This window comes from Cervus canadensis, chromosome 23 (genome assembly GCF_019320065.1).
Source record: "Cervus canadensis isolate Bull #8, Minnesota chromosome 23, ASM1932006v1, whole genome shotgun sequence".
NCBI classification, from domain to species: Eukaryota; Metazoa; Chordata; class Mammalia; order Artiodactyla; family Cervidae; genus Cervus; species Cervus canadensis.
Genome location: NC_057408.1, coordinates 36429470 through 36442802, shown reverse-complemented (window position 1 = coordinate 36442802; position 13333 = coordinate 36429470).

Here is a 13333-nt window from a genome sequence, read left to right as displayed (position 1 = left end):
TTTTTTAAAATGTATGCTTGAATAAGAAAAAAGCAACCACTGACCTTGGGAACTAGTGTCGTCCTCTCAGCTATGTCTAGGTGGCATCAATCATTGGCCTGGCACTCACTGACAGGCAAGGCATTTTCCTTGATGGACATAGACAATCTCACAGAACACCTACCTCAATCTAGACTGTCCCGTGACCTTGACAGCAGGAGGTGAAACAAAACAAAAACCAGATCCCTTCAATAATCGTATCTAAGCGGCTATAAAAAATAGGGTCACTATGTAAACCACAAAAAAACTGGACATCCCGCCTCTCCCTGTTAGTATAACTGCTGCTGCTTTACCAATTACGGTGTTAGCCTTGCACTGTTCCCTCTATCCTGAAAAAACTCATTCAGATACCCCACCAGGGAGTTATTACAGCTTCCGGGCAGCGTCCAATCCAGAGCAAAGCCCCACTTCCTTGAAACCTCTCCCAAATCCCCAATATACTTACTGCTCTAAGTCCTTGCTAACAACTACAGAGTCGCTCCACAGTTCCTCCTGGTACCCTTTCTCCCACTTTGCAACAGGCCGGCAAACCACCTTGTTTAACTGCCGGTGAGTAACTATGGCCCACCTGGAGGACACTGACATAGCAAACTCCTGATAGGAGCCGGGCCCTAGGGATGGAGCAGTGAATAAATGGACAGGAATCACTGCCCCTCATAGAACTCACACGGAGGTGAAGAGTGAACCATGTATGTAAGTGTCATACGGCGTGTTGGGTTGAGTGCCGTGGGGAAAAGTAAACGGGGTCGATGGGGTCGCGGGGGAGTGTTGATGTGAGTTAGAAGTTTTTAAAGGCTTAGCCAGGGAAAGCCTCACTGAGATGACACTTGAAAATCTGAAGGAGGGAGAGCATGAGCCAAGCAGTTATTTCACGATGTGTCAAGGTGAGAGAAGGACAAATGAAATGGTGCTAATAACACAGGAGCATGCCTGGTGTGGCTCAAGAAACAGCAAGGAGGGCTCATATGGCTGGAGTGGGGTGATCAGAGAGGAGAGTCATAGGAGGGGGGCAGAGAGTAAGATGGGGGGGGAGGGAAGAACAATCACATAGTACTGCGAGGACCTGGGCTTTTACTCTGCAATACGAAGTTCTTGCGAAGTGTTGAACAGAAAAAGGACATGGTCTTATTTACATTTCAATTTAAAAAAGCCAACACTCTAGCTGCCATGTTAAGAAGAGATTGAGGGGGCTGGACCAAGCGGTTAGGACAGACCTGACACAGGTTTCTCCAGCTATCCGAAAGCAGAGTGATCCTATAAAACTTTTTCTAAGCTGAAATGATGGAAGGCGAAAAAGCAATTGCCTTAGGACACATCTTGCCAATGATGGAAAAAATAAATTGCAATAAAGCACAGATGCTCACGCCAACAGTGAAAAGCTCAGGCGCCTTGATGCTGAGGTGCTGAGTGCAGTTCAATTCCCAGGGAAGGAGCTTGGCGGCGCCATTCTCCAGCTTTGGGTGCAGCCTCCATAACCTGCGAGCTGCAAAACAAACACTAAACACTATTTTTGCTTTTCTCCTTTTTTTCATAAAAGTGAAAAATCCTCTTGAGATTTCTTTCAGTTAGTAGGTATTTTCCAAAAAGCAAAGTGGCAAAACTCGAACTTTCTGAAAACCAGGAGAAACCTGTACTTGTGATAATCCAGTGAAGGACGATGGTGAGTGAGACCAGGCCAGAAACACTGAGGGTGAGAAGCTGGCAGATTCTGGCTATATTTGGCAAGTAGAACAGGCCAAATTTACTAAGAAGGCAAGGTTTGAAAGAGAGAAAAGTCAAGGAAGACATTAGGGTTCGCAGCCCGAGCTGAAAGTGGAAGGCTGACCATTGTCATTGACTGTGGGAAGACAGTGGGAAGGCAGGTTCCTTAAGGAGGAAGAAACAGAAATTCATATTAAATTTGCAATTATAAGTGAAGATGTTGGGTAAGCAACTGAATAGCCTACAGTTCAGAGGAGAGGTCTGGGCTGGAGTTACAATTGTGGAGTTTGGTGATATGAAGAAAGAAAGTGAAAGTGGCTCAGTCGTGTCCGACTCTTTGCCATAGTCCATGGAATTCTCTAGGCCAGAAAACTGGAGTGGGTAACCTTTCCAACCTTTCCCTTCTCCAGGGGGTCTTCTCAACCCAGGGATCAAACCCAGATCTCTCCCATTGCAGGCGGACTCTTTACCAGCTAAGCCACAAGAGAAGACCAAGAACACTGAAGTGGGTAGCCTATCCCTTCTTCAGGGGATCCTCCTGACCCAGGAATTGAACTGGGGTCTCCTGCACTGCAGGTGGATTCCTTAATAACTGAGCTATCAGGGAAGCCCTAGTTCAGAGGAGAGGTCTGGGCTGGAGTTACAATTTTGAAGTTTGGTAATATACAGTATTTAAAATCATGGGACTGCATGAACTCACTAACCAATGAGTGCAGACTGACAGAGAAGGTCTCATGGCACTCCTGTGTTTAGAGGTCGGGAAAATGAGAAGAAATAACCTAAAAACAGCCAAAGGATATTAGCCATTGAGATAGGAGGAAAGCAGTAGTGTGGAATCCTGAAATCCAAAGAATGCATTAGAAGAAGGGAATGATCAACTATGTCAAAGGCTGCTACTTAGCCAAGATGAGGATGAGAATTGACTAGCAATTCTATGTTTTGTCGACTAGCAAGATTTAGCAATATTTTCCTTTGGTCTTTTCTTTTCGGGAGAAACATTTGATTCTATAATCCCTTTTTAAACAAAAAATCACCTTCTAATGCACGCCATAATTTACCTATGTATCTTATTGTCTGCCTATTCTTCTAGAATGAAAGCTCTATTAGGGGAGGGGTTTTTTGTCTGTTTCAATACTCAATAAAATATTACTTAGACTAGCATCTGATCATAGTTGAAGCTCGGTAAGTATTTGCTGAATGAACGGTTTTCAGATCCATCACTATGTTGGCCTGACATTTATGAACACACCTGTTTGGCAATGTTTCTCTTGAACCATTAGAGTATGTTCTGGTCAAATCCTGAAATACTAGAATGGATCCTCTTTGTTCAAAGCCTGGTGTTTTATGGTGCAGCCTAGCAAGCCCAGTCTGTCTGGCAGGCAATCACCCCGTTCTGTCACGCCTCCCTATTCAGCATTGCAAACTTCCCTGTGAGTTGGAGAAAAAGTCCAAGGCCAGCCAGCCCTGCAGAGCTCAGGACGAGACACATCTCTAATGTGGAATCAGGTATTTCAAAGGAAATGGCAAAAAAGGACATCAGACAACAGATCAGGAAGTCCTTTTTAAGATGGGGTGCCCCGTGAGAACTCCCCCAATGTTTCAGCTTTGGAAACTGACAGGACCTGAAGCCTTTTCTGTGGCATCAAGTGGTGCTGAGACTTATCACACCAGTGAACTTAACTGAGCTTCATTTTCCTTATCTGCAGTATGAAATTAATCAGGTCTATACTGCAGAGTTGTTATGCAGACTGAGAGAATTATGTTCAGGACTACAACAGACCTTAATAAATGCTATTATTCTTTTTTTTTCTCTTTCCGGCTGAGCCATGCAACATATGAGATCTTATTTTCCAGACTGCGGGTTGAACCCTTGCCCCCTGCTTTGGAAGCTCAGAGTCTTAACCACCAGACTGCCAGAGAAGTCTCAATGCTATTATTATTTCATAATTACTTTCCATTTGCTTACTGTTTACAACTAAGATAAAGTGGAAGAGCTTTTTTTTTTTTTTAAATTGTAACTCCATACAGTAAAAAAGGAAAAATACAATATTTGTCCTTTTGTTTCTGGCTTATTTCACTCAGCGTAATGTTTTCAAGGTTCATATAAATTGTAGACAATTTTATTTTTAAATTGCATTTTTTCTTAAGAATGAGAAGTTCTGCAATATGCAATTTCTTATGTGGTAAAAGAGCGGTTTGAATCTTTTTCCATGACCACTCAATTCTCATGTTTTATATATTCCTCCTAAACAAGAACAGAAAATACCTTTATATTAATTCAAATATTTGTGCCCATTAGCAAAACTTATCAGGATAACTTATTAGCAAAGTTATCCTGATATAGATCTTATATAGATATGTTAAATGAAACTGGCTCTTTTTATCTGCACGAAAGGAATAGAGACACAGACATAGAGAACGGACTTGTAGACACAGCGGGAGAAGGAGAGGGTGGGACGAATTGAGAGAGTAGCATTGAAACATATTCATTACCATGTGTAAAACAGATAGCGAGCGGGAAGTTGCTATATAACACAGGGAGCTCAGCCCGGTGCTCTGTGACAACCTAGAGCAGTGGGCTGGTTTGGGGGGTGGGAGGGAGGTTCAGGATGGAGGGGACATATGTGTATTCAGGGTTGATTCACATTGTTATATGGAAGAAACCAACACAATATTATGCAAAGCAATTATCCTGCAATTAAAAATAAATCTTAAAAACTGGTTCTTTAAATTGACACAAAACAAAACAAAACAATTATTGAACACAAGTGGCATCACCTCTAAATTATGGCCATCCTGTTTATAAAACTGGAAGTTGCATTAAAATTCCACAAGGCGGCAGACTGGTTCCATTAAATCAGGTTTACTGCATTGATTTAAATACAATCTAAACAGTCTGTATCGGCATTCCCAAGTTAAAAAAAACTTTCTGAGCCAACACAAGGAATCTATGAAGGCATTTTCTCCCAGAAACAACTTTGCAAATGATGATTAATTTTGTAAATCAGTTCATAAGTCTTTACCATTAAATTAGTTGCAACAGAATCATAGAATTTTACACATAAACTTAAAAATGATTTAACTATATAATTCTTGCCCCGATGCAAATATATTTATTCTTGGCTTAAAAAAACATGGCAGTTCTATTGTACAGCACAGGGAACTGTACTCAGCATTATGTAATAACCTAAGTAGGAAAACAATCTGAAAAAGAATAGATAAATATATAACAGCATTGCTTTGTGTGCATCTGAAATTAACACACTGTAAGTCAACTATACCCCAATATAAAATAAAAATTTTTTAAAGAACCCTTATATTTACCTTTCCTCTTAACAAAATGCCAGTGGAAATTTAAAATTTTACAGTTGCTGTGGAAAATGGTATGGCAGTTCTTTAAAATATTAAACATAGAATTATGATTCAGCAATTCCATTTCTGGGTATATACTCAACAGAACAGAAGCAGATACTCAAATAGATATTTGTTCATAGCAGCATTATTCACAAAAGACAAAATATGGAACCAATACTACATCATTGGACAAATGGCTAAATGCAATGTGGTATATACATACAGTGGATACTATTCACCTTTCAAGAAGAAAGACTCTGACACATGCTTCAACATGGATGAACATTAAAAACATTATACTAAGTGAAATAAGCCAGACTCAAAAAAACAGATATCATATGATTCCATTTATATGGTGTACTTAGAATAGTCAAATACATGGAAACAGATCCAAGGGCTGGGGGTAGGGAAGATAGGGAATTATTCTTTAATGGATACAGAGTTTCAGCATAGGGTGGTGAAAACGCTCTGAAGATGGGCGGTGGTGATATTTCACAACAGTATAAATGTACTTAATGCCAGTGAACTGTCCGCTTAAAAACGGTTGAAGCAGTACCGTTTATGTGTTTATATTTTACCACACACAAAAAAGGCATCACAGAATAAAATTCAGGTACAGAAACTTCTCGTGTATGCGCTCATGCTCAGCCGCGCAGTCGTGTCCAGCTCTTCGTGACTCCACAGACTGTAGCTGGTCAGGCTCCTCTACTTATGGGATTTTCCAGTCAAGAATTCTGGAGTGGGTTGCCATTTCCTTCTCCAAGGGATCTTCCCGACCCAGGGATTGAACTCGTATCTCCTGCCATCTCCTGCATTGGCAGGTGGATTCTTTACCACTGAGCCACCTGAGAAGCCCCACAGAAAATTAATAAAGAATACTAAATGGGATGGGACTTCCCTGGGGGTCCAGTGGTTAAGAATCCACACTTCCACTGTAGAGGGGTGCGGGCCCCATTCTCAGTCAGGGAACTAAGATCCCGCATGCTTCACAGTGCAGCCAAAAAAATAAAAATAAAACTCCCCCACCTTACTGTATATACTTATATAATTGTACATCCACACCCTTGTATAAATAAATAATTTGTACATTGTACAACTAAATTACCAAAAGTTTTACAGGAAAATTTACTTTTTAAGTTTTCATTGGAGTTCTATAAGCTTTAATACATATGTAGATTTGTGTAATAATTGTTAGAATCAGGATACAGACTGGTTCCATCACCTCAAAAAAACTTGCATTACCATTTTATAGTGACACCCTCACCACAACACTAACCCTGGGAAACTGCTGACCTGTTCTCCCTATCCTATTATCTCCTCCAGAATGTCATAGAAATGGAAATATCCAGTATATAACCTCTTGTTATATCTCTTCCACTTAGCACAATGCCTTTGATATTCATGGAAATTGTATATATCAACTGCCCAGTTTTTTTAAAGAGAAAAGTAAAAAGTTTATTGGAAAAGAAAAGTACATGTGGAATGATGCAGGGGTGAACTTCGAGAGGGAACAGGGGCAGTCTTCTGGGTCTTTGTGTTCTTTTTGGCCAACTGTATTGGTTTTTTCGTTTTTTCCCCCATTCCTGAGCATTGCTATTTTGTTCCTTACTGGATAATACTGCATGGAGCAAACACCAGAGTATTATGTATCCATTCAACTGTAGAAGGATATTTGGGTGGTTTCCAGTTTCTGGCAATCCTGTATAGAACTGTTATACAAGTTTTCACGTAAATATAAGTTTTAATTACTCTAGAGTAAACACTCAGAGAGGGACTGCTGGGTCATAATGTAAGTTTACTTTTATAAGTAACTGCCAAAGAGATTTTCACAGTGGGTGTACCTCTTTGCACACCTGCCAGTGTACGCAACTCCCAGATGTTCTACATCCTTGCTGGTAATTGGTATTGTCAGTGTTTTTTATTCTAGCCATTCTAGTAGGTGAGTATCTTATCTTATCTGGTAGGTGAGTATCTTATCATGGTTTGAATTTCCCTAATGGTTAATGATGCTGAACACCTTTCATGTGCTTATTTAAATATCACCACATGTCCTTTTTGGAGATATGTCTGTTCAAGTCTTTTGCCCATTTAAAAAAAGTAGGTTGTTTTATTGGAGTCTGAGTTTTTTATATGTTCTAGATACATGTCCTTAATTGAATGTTATTTGCAAATATTTTTCTTTCAGTCTGTTGAGTCTCTTACATTCTCAATAAAACAAAATTTTTCATTTGATGAAGTTCAAGTTATCAATTTATTCTTTTGTAGACTGTCTAAGAGCTCTTTGCCTAACCCCAGGTCCTGCGGATTATCTCATGTGTTTTTTTCTAAGAGTTTTATGGTCTTGTACTTATGATCTATTATGGGTAAAATTTTGTACAAGTTGTTAGGTTTAGGTAGATGTTCTTTTTTTTCCTGTAATGTTCAATTATCCCTATTCCATTTGTTGGAAACTTCTGAGTTCTCCATTGTGAACAAATAAGTTGGCTATATTTGTGTAGGTCTATTTCTGGACTCTGTTCTACTCCATTCATTCGTATATTTATCTCTTAACCAACACCAGAGTCTTGATTATAGTAGGTTTATAGTTAGCCCTAGTTTTTGAGAAGATGACTGTGATTGACAAACTGTAGTTAGATTGATTAAGAAAGAAAAAAGATGGACTTTACCAATAGTAGGAATGATATCACTCTAGAACTTCTGTTGTTAAGAGGATAAATGAATACTCTGCACAGCTTTATGTCTATAAATGTGGCAACTTACATATAATGGACCAATTTTTTGAAATACATGAATTACCGAAACTCATTAAACATGAAATAGATGGCTTGAATATTCCTTTATCTATTAGAGGAATTGAATAGATAGACTAAAAACCTTCAAAGAAAACTCTAGGCCCCAGATTGTTTCAATGGTGAGTTCTAACAAAAATTTAAAGAAGAAATAATACCAATTCTGTAATTAACCATTTCTAGAAAATAAAAAAAGGAAGAAACACTCCCCTCCTCATTTTATGTAGCCAGCATTCTTCTGACACCAGCATCAGACAAGAACAGTACAAGAAAGCTGCAGACCGATATCCATCATGAACTTAACAGAAACAAAAATCCTCAACAAAATATTTGCATATTGAATCCAGCAATATACACAAAGGATAACACACTGGGCTTCCCTCATAGATTGGTGGCAAAGAATCAGCCTGCCAATGTACCAAGACACCGGTTTGATCCCTGGGTCAAGAAGATCCCACATGCTATGGAGTATCGAAGCCCATGCGCCACAACCATTCAGCCTGTGCTCTAGAGCCCAGGAGCCGCAACTACTGAAGCCCCAACCTCCTCAGAGTCTGTGCCCCACAACAAGAGAAGCCACTGAAAGAAGAAGCTTGTGCATGGCAACTGGAGAAGGGCCCCGGCTCTCTGCAACTAGAGAGAAGTCTGCACGGTAACAAAGACCCAGCACAGCCAAAAATAAACAGTTACATCTAAAAAAAGATAACATATCACGTACCATGAGATTTACCCTAGGTATGCAAGGTTAGTTCATTAATTAAAAATTAATCTACCATACTAAATGTATCAACTGATACCAAAAAAGCTTTTGACAAAATTCAGCATTCATTCATGATAAAAATTCTCAGCAAACTGAGTAGAAGAGAACTTCGTTAAGATGATAAAAAGGCATCTCCGAAAAACTTACAGCTAACACCACACCTAATGGTGAAAAACTGACTGCCTCTCCTGCAAAGATGAGAACAAAGCAAAGATGCCCACTGTCACTGTTCCTATTCAACATCACACAGAAGGTCTTAGCCAGGGACTTCCCTCGTGGTCCAGTGGTTGAGACTCTGTGCTTCCCCCACAGCAGGCACAGGTTCCATCTCTGCTTGGGGAACTAAGATCCTGTACGCTGCACAGCACAGGGGGGAAATAGGGGAGAGTCTTAGCTGATGTGACAGTCATAGTTTAAAAAAAAGAAACCAAAGGCATACTACATAGAAAATGTCAAGCTATCTACAAAAATCTCCTAGAATAAATGAGTTTAGCAAGGTTGTAGGATATACAGTTAACACAGAGAAGTCAATTGTATATCTACATATTAAAAAAGAAATTAAAAATTGAAATTTAAAAAAGAATGATTTATAACGTCAACCCAAGTGGCACTAGTGGTAAGGAACCCACCTGTCAATGCAGGCAACATAAGAGATGTGGATTCAATCCCTGGGTCGGGAAGATCCCCTAGAGGAAATGGCAATCCACTTCAGTATTCTTGCCTGGAGAATCCCTGGACAGATGAACCTGGTGGGCTATAGTCCACAGAGTCACAGACTCGGACACAACTAAAGTGACTTAGCATACAAAACCACAAAAGACTTAATTTCAATAAAATGTTTGCAGAATTTGCAGGCTGAACACTATACACTGATGGAAGAAAACTTCAAAGACTAAATAAATGGAGAGATATACTGTTGCTCAATGATCAAAGACTAAATATGGTGGTCAATTCTTCCCAAAGTCATCTTTAGTTTTAACCGTAATTCTAATGAAAATACAAGCACAATACTTAAAATATTTTTTACAATGTTATGTTCATTTCTGCCATACAATAACAAGGATCAGTCATAATTATACATATATCTCCTCCCTCTTGAGCCAACTTCCCTTTCCCTCATCTCATCCCTCTAGGCCATCAGAGTGCCAGACTGGGCTCCCTGTGTTATATAGCAACTTCTCACCAACTATCCATTTTACACATGGCAGTGTGTGTATACCGATGCTACTTTCTCCATTCATCCCACTCACTCCCTCCCCCAGTGTGTCCACAACCCATCCTCTCCATCTGTGTCTCCATTTCTTCCCTGCAAATAGGTTCATCAATACCATTTTTCTAGATTCCATATGTTTGTGTTAATATATTTTTCTCTGACTTGCTTCACTCTGTGTAACAGGCTCTAGGTTCATCCACATCACCAGAACTGACTCAAACTCATTCTTATTATGGCTGAGTAATAGTCTATTGTATATATATATACCATATCTTCTTTATAAAGGTCCGTCTAGTCAAGGCTATGGTTTTTCCAGTAGTCATGTATGGATGTGAGAGTTGGACTATAAAGAAAGCTGAGTGCCGAAGAATTGATGCTTTTGAACTCTGGTGTTGGAGAAGACTCTTGAGAGTCCCTTGGACTGCAAGGAGATCCAACCAGTCCATCCTAAAGGAGATCAGTCCTGGGTGTTCACTGGAGGGACTGATGTTGAAGCTCAAACTCCAATACTTTGGCCACGTGATGTGAAGAGCTGACTCATTGGAAAAGACCCTGAGCTGGGAAAGATTGAGGGCAGGAGGAGAAGGGGACGACAGAAGATGAGAGGTTGGATGGCATCATCGACTCAATAGACATGGGTTTGGGTAGACTCCGGGAGTTGGTGATGGACAGGGAGGTCTGACGTGCTGCGGTTTATGGGGTCGCAAAGAGTCGGACATGACTGAGCGACTGAACTGAACTGATGGATATGGTTGCTTCCATGTCCTGGCTATTGTAAATAGTGTACAATGAGGGTACATGCCAAGCATAATACTTTTGGAGACTGAAAAATTGATTCTAAAATTTACATAGGAAATCAAGGAAATAGAATAGCCTAAACATTTTGGGGAAAAAGGTATGCATACTTGGAGAATCCATGATTTCAAGACTTAACTGATTTCAAGAATTATTATAAGGCTACAGTAATAAAGACAGAATAAAAACTTCAGTAATAGACTCAAACAAATATGGTCCAAAAGCTGTAGTAATAAAAACAGTGTGATGCTGGCTTTAGGATAAATATATAGACCAATGGAACAGAATAGAGAGCCCAGAAATAAACTCTTACAAAATACGGTTTTCAACAAGGGTGTCAAGACTGTTCAGTGGAGGAAAGGACAGCAACAAATGGTGCTGGGAAAACTGGATATCCACATGCAAAAGGATGAAGTTGGACCTTTATGTAACACAGTTAATTCCGAAAAATTAACTCAAAGTGGGTCAAAGAGCTAAAACTATAAAACCATTAGAAGAAAACATAGGGGGAAACCTTCATAATATTGGACATGACAATGATTTAGACATGACACTAAATTAAAGGTACAGGCAACTAAAGAAAAAACAAATTGGACTTCATCAAAATAATTTTTTTGTGTGTGCTGAATGACAGTATGAACAGAGTAAAAAAGCAACTCAGAGTGAGAGAATATATTTGCAAATTGCATTATCTCATAAAAGATTAATATTCTGAATATGTAAAGAATTCCTACAACTTAACAACAAAAACCAAACAACTCAATTTAAAAATGGGCAAAGAAATCTGAGTAGACAATTCTCTAAATAACATATACAAATGTCCAATAAGCACATGAAAAGATGCTCAACACCATTAGACATTAGGGAAATGGAAGTCAAAACCACAATGAGGCATGACTACCAAAAAGCAACAAACAGAAAACAAATACTGGTGAGGTTCCAAAAACTGGAACCCTGGTACTAGTGGGAATGTGGCATCGTGCAGTCACTGTGGAAAACCATATGGCAACTCTTAAAAAACAGACATAGAATTACCATATGATCCGGCAATTTCACTTTTGGGTATATTATATACCCCTCAAAGAACTGAAAGCAGGGAAACAGATATCTGTACTTATGTTCATATTAAGAGTAGGGTACTTGCAATAGCCAAACAGTGGAAACAACTCAAATGTTCACTGATGAGTGAATGGATCAACAAGATGTGCTATATACATATAATGAAATATTACTGAGCCTTAAAGGAGAGAATTTTTGACATATGTTTCAACATGGATGAACCTTGAAGACATTATACTAAGCAAAATAAGCCAGACTCATGTGGGCAAATATTGCATTGTATGACTCCACCTATACGAGGTACCTAGAATAGTCAAGCAGTAAGCAGAGACAGAAAGTAGGGCCATGGTTATCAGGAGCTGGAGGAGGGAAAAAAGGGGAATTATTGTTTAAAGAGTTGAGCTTCCCAGGTGGCGCTAGTGGTAAAGAATCTGTCTGCCAATGCAGGAGACATGAGATGTGGGTTCAATCCCTGGATGGGGAAGAGCCCCTGGAGGGCTTGGCAACCCACTCCAGTATTCTTGCCTGGAGAATTCCATGGACAGAGGAGCCTGGCAGGCTATATATAGTCCATAGGGTCGCAGAGTCTGACACAACTGAAGCAACTTAGCATGCAATGCACATTTCAGTATGGGATGAGGAAAGAATTCTGGAGCTGAATGTGGGTGATGACTTCACAATGTGAACATATGTATGTAAAGCCCCTGAACTGTACTTAAAACTGGTTTAAATAGTGAATTTTATGTCTTTTCCTTTTTTTAAAAAAAGGAAAAAAATTCATGCTAGCTATCAATGACATAGCTATAGAATTGTGGCAGCTTGCTACTTCCTTTAATATTCATTATACTTTGTATGTAAGCATATAAGTTGGGAGTTTCAAGCGCCACTCCATCTTTGGAATAGGAGTTTCTTTTTGGTCTTTATAAGTTCCTCCCTCTCTGAACATCTCCCTTCCTCTCCACTGCTACTCTTTCTTAAACCCTTGACTTCATAGGATGGGGATATTCAAGGAGACAAGTCTCTAGACTTCTCAAATTCTAGTAAGTTTGTTTCTAATATGCTGAAATGCTTTTCTTTAATCCTGAATGAGAATTATATTAAACTTGTATCTTTCCACTTCACTTTGTTAACATGGTTTACTACAGTAATGGGTATTCTGCTTAGGCATCTTTGTATTCCCAGGGCCACCTTACTTGATTGAAACATACACTTCTGAGTTTGATTTGCTGTTTCATTTAGGATTCTTGCAGGAGACGTACGAGACATGGGTCTGATTTCTGGGTTGAGAAGATCCCCTGAAGGAGGGCATGGCAATCCGCTCCAGTATTCTTGCCTGGAGAATCCCATGAACAGAGAAGCCTGGTGAGCTGTGTATGATCCATAATGTTGCAAAGAGTCAGACATGACTGAAGTGACCATGCATTCACTTTTGCTTTCCCTTTTTGTACTATCCTGTGAGGTTTTGTAAAGGTCTGGAATTTTATCCAATTTAGAATCTATAAGTTAGCCTGTTTGTCTTGTGGATTAGGACATAAGACATGAACTTCTGGGACACAACAGACTTTACTGTTGATAGCATAGCAAGCAGCATGAGCAGCATTTGAGACCCTCTTGAGCCTCAGG